We start from the raw sequence: 9,591 nt of genomic DNA, 5'->3' as shown, positions 1-9,591 counted from the left end.
TTTCTTTGGTGCTTGGCTTTTGTTCTTCCTCTTTTGGGTGCAAAGATCTTTCAAGAATTTGGCATAAGCCAGAATTTGTATAATTGCATCCAAGAGAGGAAGATTTATCTTCACTTGCCTAAACATTTCAATTATTTCATTGGCCTTGGTCTTTTGCTTTTCAAAAGAAATGGATCCTTTTAAGGCATCCGGAAATGGAGCTTTTGGCTCAAAATCTTTTGAGAATCACTTTTAACATAAGAAATTTTCAAATCATCTTTCAAAACTCTTTCAATAAAGGGTTCATGCACATGCAACTAATGAGGAATAGAATGTGAAACAGGACGGGTGTCAACTTTTAGTTACACCGGTTCACTCTCTTCATTGTGAATTCCAATTTGATTGTTAACAATTTTTCCACTTCTCAAGGTCGTCATCGCATTGAGATGCTTAATTGTGGGAATTTCTGATGTGGAATTGGTCTCCATAAAAAATTGTTGCTTTGGTGGATTTAAAGGCATTTTCCCTTTTTCCCTAGCATTCAATGTGCTTGCTATTTGCCCAACTTGGGTTTCTAGCTTTGCAATGGATTGGGAATGAGAATGAAACAATTGGGTATTTGCCTCCAAAGTACCCAAAGCGGTCAACACTTTTTCCTCAAAACGGGACTCCTAAAATTTCCTTGAGAATAAGATGATTGATTAGGAAAATGAGACTTAGAAAATTGATTTCCATGTGATGATTGAAAATATGATCTATAAACTTGGGAACCTTGGCTTTGCATTAGGGGCGGAACATAATTGCCTTGAAAACCACCTCGGGGAGGGTTTGAGCCTTCCCCTTGGCTTTTTCAAGAGAAGTTTGGATGGTTCCTCCACCCGAGATTATAGTGTGTGCCATAGGGATTATTCCCTTGGTTAACAAATACGACATTAACTTGTTTATGATGCTCACTTTGCACATGTCTATGGGCACAATTGGACATAGAATGTATGACACTAAAACAAGTCATGCACGATTCATTAGATAGATGATGAACATGATTAAGGGTGGAAGACACTTTCACCGAATTTTGGTTGATCAAAAATTGATTAAACCTTTGAGATAAAAACTTGACTTCGGCGGTTATGTCATTGAAATTATCAACTTGATATAAGCCGACATTCTTCCTTCCACCTAGATTTCTACCATTTTTAGATGACAAGGATCGATGTATTGAATTCTCACTCATGCTTTCATAAACACGCCAAACATCATTTTCATGCTTATCAAGATAAGAACCACCCATAAATGCATCAACCATACCCTTGTGATTATCCAGCAAACTTTTGAAGAAGTATTGAACTAATTGCCACTTAGGTATGTCATGATGTGGACTTTTTCTAAGAAAATCATTAAATCTTTCCCATGCCTCATGAAACAATTCCCCATCCCCTTGAGAAAATTCCCTAATTAAAGTTCTCGTTGCATTGGTCTTTGAAGTCAGATAATACTTTTTCAAGAACTCTTGTTGCATTTCCATCCAAGAAGTTATTGAAAAAGGCCTAAGATTGTTGAACCAATATTTTGCCTTATCTTTAAGGATGAAAGGGAAGAGTTTTAATCGCAAAACATCTTCCGGCATGTCCATGTATTTCATAGTGGAGCATGCTTCAAGAAACTCATCCAAATCCTTGTAAGGTTCTTCACTTGGAAGTCCATGATAGTTAGGAAGCATTTGAATAGTTTGCGGTTTTATTTCATAGTGATGTGCTCTAAATGGGGGCAATTGAATGCATGTAGGTGTTTTATATTCATTTGGCACATAATGATCATGCAAAGCAAGAAGAGGATTCACAACCGGTGGTGCTACATAAGCACCTTGATAGCCTTGAATAATGGGAGGTTGTGGAGCAAAAATTGACCAAGGCATTCTCAATAGAACATGGCCTTGTTGTTGTGGTGGAATGAAAGGTCTTGGCATGCCTAATGGCACTTGAATGTTGTTATGGTGAACTTTAGGGTGGAGGATACCTTGTTGGTCTATATGACCAAGGTCTTCCATATAATCCTCATTAATGTCCTCCATTGATGACATGGAATGACTAGAATTACCCTTTCCCTTAGTGTTACGAACAATGGATTCAAGATTAAAATTAAGTGGGACAAGAGTAAGATTTAACGACCTACGACTATGCATGCACAAACAAAACAAAAACAAGTAAGTAGCAAATAGTACTTCTCCTCCACAACAAATCAACAATCAACAGTCATCCACATACAATGATCCCATACTCCCATGCTTTGAACAACATGCAAGAAAAATAAATTGCCTCCACGCTGGCTCTCGATTTATCTAAGAAAATAAAAAATTGCCTCCATACGGGCTCACTATATAACTAGAAAAAGAGTTTAGAGAAGCTCACAAAGAGTCCTTAAGCAACTTCAAATTGTTTCTCAATTTTTTTTTTCTTTCTTTGCCTTGCTTTACTTTGCAATTTTTTTAATTTTTAAGTTTTTCATGCTCTTGCTTAGCTTTACTTGGCTTGCTTGCTTCTTTGCTCTAGAATCCTTTTGCTTTACCCTCTTGGCTCAATTCACCTAGCCAATCAAGAATAAACACAATAAGTAACCAAAATAAAATAAAAATAAAGACAAGACCAAAATAGTACTAATTCCTAATTAATTCCCAAAATACGACGGTGCCAATCCCCGGCAATGGCACCAAAACTTGGCGTGGTGTCGTGCCAATGCACCAAATTGAATATAAAGTGAAAGTGTGGCCAAGTTTAAATTTAGAAACTGCCACTACCGCTTCCAACTAAAAATATAGCTAGAGTGAGTAGGGATCGTCCCAAGGGAAAGGAGGAGTATTTGTGATGGAAACTAATGTTCGATTAGTAGGTCAAATGATCAAAGATGGTTGGTGATTGTTTAATTAAACTACAATGCAATTAAAATTAATGTAAGTATATAGCAATCTTGAAAATAGGGAAAAGATATAAGAGAGAGGTCTTTAGGTTAGAGTCACCACTAAGCTTCACTTCATCAAACACTAGCAATTGTACATCAATGGGGAAATTTAAATTACAACTTGTGTGTGTGTGTGACATTTAATTGAAACTAAGCATGGATGGTAAATAAACATAGATTGTTTAGCCAATTTTAATGAAAAGCACAACTTATCAAAGGAGACCAATATCCATTCAATTAAACCACAATTAATGCACAGACAAATATCTAGAGACATGCACTCTTTGTATTCACAAGTATGGAACATCAAGAAACAAGAATGGATTGTTCACCTACTTAAGAAATTAAAGCAATTACATTACAACTAGGTGAGAGACATGAAATTAAACTAATTAAACTAGAGATGTGAGACAATCCATCAGGAAACAAGTATGAATCATCAAATAAATCACAAGAGTGTTCTATTAAGCACCATACCTTGACCATCACTAGATTAACATCATCAACACACATAGACATGCATCAACTTCATTAAATCTAGAGAAAAAAATATGAACATCAATTCTAGCATACATAGACATATAACCAGAGCCAAATGATCAATTGAAAGCATTAATCCATACATATCAACTAGAAATTACAAGATCTATATTTATTCATGGTCAAAATATCTATTACAACTAAAATCCCCAAAAATATACAAAAACTAGGTTTGAGAAGCAAGCCTAGGGGCTATCTCTAGCCCTAAGAGAAGGATTTAGCCACTCATTGTAGTGGATATGGAACCCTCGAGGGCTAGCTTGGAGGTTGGCATCATCATCTTTATCCTTACTTTCTTCCCAAAACCCTAGTTCTAGAGAGAGGAAATATATTTTTCTATATATATTTTAATATCTCTATGATGGTCTCTTACAATAATATTCAATAAATCAATTACACACTCCTTTGAGTAAGGACCAAGTTAGAATTACAGCCTATGATTGGAGGAAATTCAGAGCTACACAAGTTAGGTAGAAATCAGTGCGCTCGGGAATTAGACAGCTCATGGCCAGCAGGCATTTCGATCGATCGGACACTTAGCTTTGATCGATCGAAGCTGACGTGGCTTAAAAATATCCTCCAGGCTTTATCTAATTGGCTGAGCTGGTATCGCCTCATTTCAATCGATTGTAGACCTCTTCGATCGATCAGGACTTCCCTTCAATCGATCGAAATTCCCCTGGTGCATTTTTCTTAACTTCTTTCTAACTTTGCTCCTTAGTTCCAAAATTGTGCTAAATGGCTCCTGTTAGCCTGCTTGAACTTTATTAACCTGAAATAGGCAAAAACACAAGTAATATCTAAGTCATGAAAGTAAGATAGATAAATGGACTAAAATACCTTAACTTAGGCACTAAAATGCGTCACATTTGAGCAATTATCAACTTTTTAAATTTTAAATTTCAAAATTCATTTAAAAAAATAAAATCCAAAATCCAAAAATATTTTAAATTTCCAAAAATTCAAAACTTCAAAAATATTTTGTTGTGTTGAGGGTTCGATCGATCTGAGCACCTTTATGATCGATCTTTGTTCAATCAATCCATTGACCCATGAGATCGATCAAACATGTCAAGAATAGTTTTTTAAAATATGACCCAAAGGTCATTTTAATCAATTTTCACATCGATCCAACGCCCTTTTTCTCTCCCGACGTCTCTCCATCATCTTCCCCACCTCCGGCGACCTCCCAAAGCTCCAAAACTCCATCCCCACTCTTGATCTTCTCTTCCTCTCTCTTGGTCATCTCCACTTCTCTCCTTGACTTTAGGTAAGTTTTAATTCTTCATCTTTGTTTCGTTTTAATGATTTTGATGTTGCTATGATTAGATTTCGAGCTTCCATGTTTGATTTCGTTGTCATATTTTCACTTGCAAGCATGTGTATATATATGTATATATATATATATTTTTTTCCGAATCTAATTTTAGGGGTCACGTGTTGATTTAAGTGACCAAAATTGCATTGTTGAGGTGTACAGGGGGTCACGAGCCTTGAAGTGACCATTTGGACTCACCCCGTGCCTTCCACGTCACGAACGGGTGAGTTTTCAATTCTCAACAGGTTTGATTGATCACACTAGTGCTCTGATTGATCCAATCCATGTCATGATCGATCCAACTTGAATTGATCACATTTTTCTCTGATCGATCGACCTTCACTATTTTTGTATATTGATACCTCTGCACCTTTATTTGTGTCCATGCTGTTATATTTATGCCCAATGCCTGTGTTTTCCACATTAGTTGCATTCCATACTTATCATGTCTAGTATGCTTCACATATTTGACCATTCACTGTCTATACTTGGCTGCATTACCACTTGCATAGATAGGTTCATGTGTTTATATAATGAGTTTTCTATCTGCATCTGACAAACATGTTTCTATCTGCTGTGCTTTAAATTCTGTATCTCTTATACTGTTTCCTATTACTAACTTCAATTGCAAGTGTTTTTTGTTTTTGCAGACCATGACTCAATTTAAGACGATGGCCCACCGGACATATAACCGTCGGGTACAGCAGCGAGTTAAGGAGCCTTAGGAGCCAGCTCCTGCTCAGTCCAAGCGCTCCTCCTCTTCTTCATTTACTTCTTCATCATCATCATCTTAGGAGGCCGACCACACGCCACCTTTTTCACCTATTCCACCACCACCAGCACAGCTCGACATAATCTGTGACAGAGTAAAGGGCTGATATTTGTGCCTTTCAGTGGCGCACAAGTCAGTTTTTGATGAGACATTCTTTGCCTGGTAGATCACGACTAAGTGGGCCTATGACGAGATCTTCCACTGCCACATCTCTCCTATTCTGGCCCAATGGCCAATCTGGTTTACCCGAGGCTCGTCCGGTTGTTCTACCAGAACCTCTGTCTGGCCTTGAGTAACTTGGCCGAGTTGCGGACTACTATTGATGGGTATCTCATCTGTATCACAGTTGAGACATTAGCTACAGCTTCCCACTGCCCACATGTCTGCCCTCCAGGTGTAGACTATCCAATTCTTCAGAGGCCGTCAGATGCAGACATGGCGACAGCTCTCCATGGCACTGTTACTGCCACCGACACTTATGCCAGAAGGACTTACTTGCCCGACTGTATGTGGTTCTTCGATTCGGCTTTATACCAAAATATTTTTATGGCGGGGCACAAGATTCAGAGGCGGGCAGATTTTCTAGCAGCTCTTTATGCCTTCTACACTAGGAATTGGTTTTTAGTTCCTGTACTCTATTGGAGTGTTATAATGAAGCTTTACACGGACTACATCAGTAAGAGCTGACCCAAGCGGGCCAAGTTCCTCCCCTTCACACATTTGATCACTCAGTTCCTCCGAGACTAGCATTATCCTTTTCGCCCGGAGGAGCATCCTGAGCCAGGGGCTTGCCACTATGGCAAGAAGGACCAGAATAAGAGGTACAATGATCTTATCAAGAGTCTAAAGGAGGAGGTAGTCCTGGCGGCCAAGGAGGTAGAGGAGGAGGAGGTAGCAGCAGTAGCCGCAGCACAAGCAGAGGATGCCGCAAATGCACCAGCAGTAGAGGGCACTTTTATGGACATTAACTTTGGAGCAGGAGCCTCCAGAGGAGTCACCACATCACCCTCCTCAGGGGTCACCACTTTATTCTCAGGAGCCGAGTCAAGACGAGCACCAGTCCCTTGATCCAGCCATTCCTGATGCTCCAGGTCAGACACCTAGCTTGGGGAAGCGTATCCACATAGTTGAGGATGCGGTCGTCTCCCTCAGAGCGGATGTGGCCTCTCTCAGCACCGATGTGAATACTCTCCGCGCGGATGTGCTGACTACGCTGCAGGGCATTTTTAGAGATATCCGGGGTTCACGCCCCGCTAGACCGACTTCCTCCGCTTGACCTTTCTCTCTCTCTTTATCACATATATATCTGTGTTTTGGACTGATATTTTGATACTGATACTCTATTTTTGTGGCCAATATGTTGGCCCAGCTACTGTGATATACATTAAACTGTTTTTATCTTATTTCTATGTATAATATTTTAGATGTCAGATTATATTATTGATATATCTATTGTTCATTGACTCCATTATCAAGTGCATCGCAGTGACTTCAGTGAGAGAGTGCTGCCCGTATTTTTCAGGACCACCCTTATTCCTCTCTGTTTTTTTTTTTCATTTGTTATCCCACTTGAACTTGTATGTCCACTGTGCACCATTATTGTCCCCTTTGTTATCTGATGAGGTTTTATCCAAGTGCCATCTTTTTAGGACCACAGTTAATCCCAAGTTTGGGGGGGTTACACCATCCACTTCAGATACTTGTATCCCGGCCATTCTTTGCCATAGCTGCATTGGTATACTCTTTCCTTCTTTTTTTTTCTTTTTTTTTTTTTTTTTTTTTTTTTTTTTTTTTTTTTTTTGTTCTCTTTGCACATTGAGGAAATTGTGCCATTTAAGTTTGGGGGTAATGTGTGTTCTTTGCATTCAATTCAAAATTCTGAGCATGACTTGTGTATTTGAGGGATTTTCTATGATTGGTCCATGACTAGCTATGATTTTGATCTTTTGAGGACTATATTGCTTAAAATTTAAAAATTGCTTGACTTGAGAGTCCAATACTCCTTGTATGCCTTGTGGATGCCATTTAGGAGTAAATTTTTTGAAAAATTGATATCTTGTTTGCACTTGTGGTCCACATCATATTGATTTTGTGATTGTTTTGAGATTTACTCTAGGATTCTACACTAGCACAGGTGCACACTAGCATTCATTTGTGGGGTATATGCTTTATTGACTATTCATTTTATTATGTCCCAATTAAGCTAGTAGTGCATTGAAAGCTTTCTTTCTTAATAAAGGTGGATAACAAACCCTTTTCACTAAGTAGCCGGGATTCTAGCCTTATCAAGCACTAAATTTCTCATGCCGAAAGGTGGAGGGTTCAAACTCTAGGTTAATAACTTGACAAAAAAAAAAAAGAGTTGCAAAAAGCAAATAAAAAAGTGAGGTCTTCTTCTCCCAAAAGGTGAGAAGTGGGAACTGATTAGATGGAGCTTGTTTTGATTTGTAGCCTAGTTGATTTGAGCTTGTAAGTCTTTAAGGGTATTTAAACACCTAATGTCTTAAAGCCATCCGGTTTGGGAGTTAATGACCTAATTCTCGACCTTATGGATCGCTATTAAGCTTAATAGATCAACGCATTGCATTTTGCTTCCATCTTTGATCCTTAGGATTAGAAGAAAAAAAAAATAAAAAAATTCGAGTGAAAAGAATAAGTGCACCTAGATGAATAAAGCTTTAATAAAAGGTTCCTTTTTTTGTCTTGATGATCGGTACTAGATTTGTGTGATAGTTTGAGGCCGGATGTGATCGTTTCTTTAGTTGGCTTAGATAGCAACATATTTGATGCCCGTTCACTTAAAAAGGATTCTAGAGTTGTTTTGATTTGCATGATCATTGTCTTGGTGTGTGGAGGACCATATTTGCTTGCATGTTGTTGAGATTTTGGGAGATTACTTGGAAATGGTTGAAAAATTGTATACTTGAGGTAGTTTTCTCCCAATGCTTGTTTGGAATATTGGTGCCTCTTTTGTGAGATTAAGCTTAATGTTTGTAAGTATACTTTTTGGAAACCCTCACGAGACTTCACTAGAACACTAGGGGTAACCTAGGGGGTTTAAAAGGCTTGTCACATGTGCTAAATGCAATCGTGTTCCCTACGAAAGTGGCGTTATCCATTTATTGCTTTCTAGTTCATAGTTGTATAGTTGTTCATTTCTTTATTTCTTTTGTAGTTCATTGCTAGGGACTAGCAATATTTAAGTTTGGGGGTATGAGAAGCGCTGAAAAGTGCGCATTTAAACCACTTGAGCTTGAACGTTCTAGGACCTTATTCTATCTTATTTTCCTGTTTTAGTCTAATTTCATGTTATTTCACTTTTTACGCACTTATCCCCAAAATAAGTCAATTCAACTGAATTAAAGTATAAAAGAAGCAATCTCAAGCTTAGTAAAAGAAAGGAGCAAAGTGGTGAAAAACAGCCTTCTTCGATCGATCGAATCAAGCTCCGTTCAATGACACAATGATCATTCCAACCATACCAAGATGGATCGAGCCTTTTGTCCTTATCTACAGGAAAATTTCCCTTTCGATCGATCCAACATTCCTTCGATCGATCAAGCATTTTTGATCTTATCCTTACCTACCACTTTCGTCCTTTTCCTAAAATATCCAGAAAATATCTCAGCTTTGTCGTTATTCCAAAAAGGTGCCGCTATAGTTCGATCAATTGAAGCACTCTTGTGATTGATCGAACCTCCTCAAGTTCGAGAAAAACAGAGTTCCAGCCAATTAAAAGGTGTACTCGTGGTGTAATCATTTGGAGGTCCTAGTGCACGAGATCAACCATTGGGTGTGACATTTGATCTACCTATATAAGGATTTTGGCCATTTTTACAAGGGAAATATACAATTTTTAGAAGGGAACCATATATAAGAGAGGTTAGAGGTTGGAGGAGTCTAAAGATTAAAGAGAGATACACACCATTTGGGGAAAATTTCTTCCACTTATCTAGGGTTTCTACCAAGAAAAAGTGGATCATTTTTACCATGGAGATAGCTCTTGAGGGTTGGATGACAACATCAATGA

General features: G+C 38.2%; 1 pseudogene; it reads left to right on the top strand.

Moving 5' to 3' along the window:
• Positions 1 to 1,340: 1,340 nt before the first annotated feature.
• LOC132272247 (small nucleolar RNA R71) lies at positions 1,341 to 1,439 on the top strand (annotated as a pseudogene).
• The last annotated feature ends 8,152 nt before the right edge of the window (positions 1,440 to 9,591 follow it).

This window comes from Cornus florida, unplaced genomic scaffold, assembly GCF_030987335.1.
Source record: "Cornus florida cultivar Cherokee Brave unplaced genomic scaffold, ASM3098733v1 CherokeeBrave_3.0.0_Hap2_Chr08, whole genome shotgun sequence".
Lineage (NCBI taxonomy): Eukaryota > Viridiplantae > Streptophyta > Magnoliopsida > Cornales > Cornaceae > Cornus > Cornus florida.
Note: the sequence above shows the minus strand (reverse complement) of the source record. Positions and strands in the feature narration are given on the sequence as shown.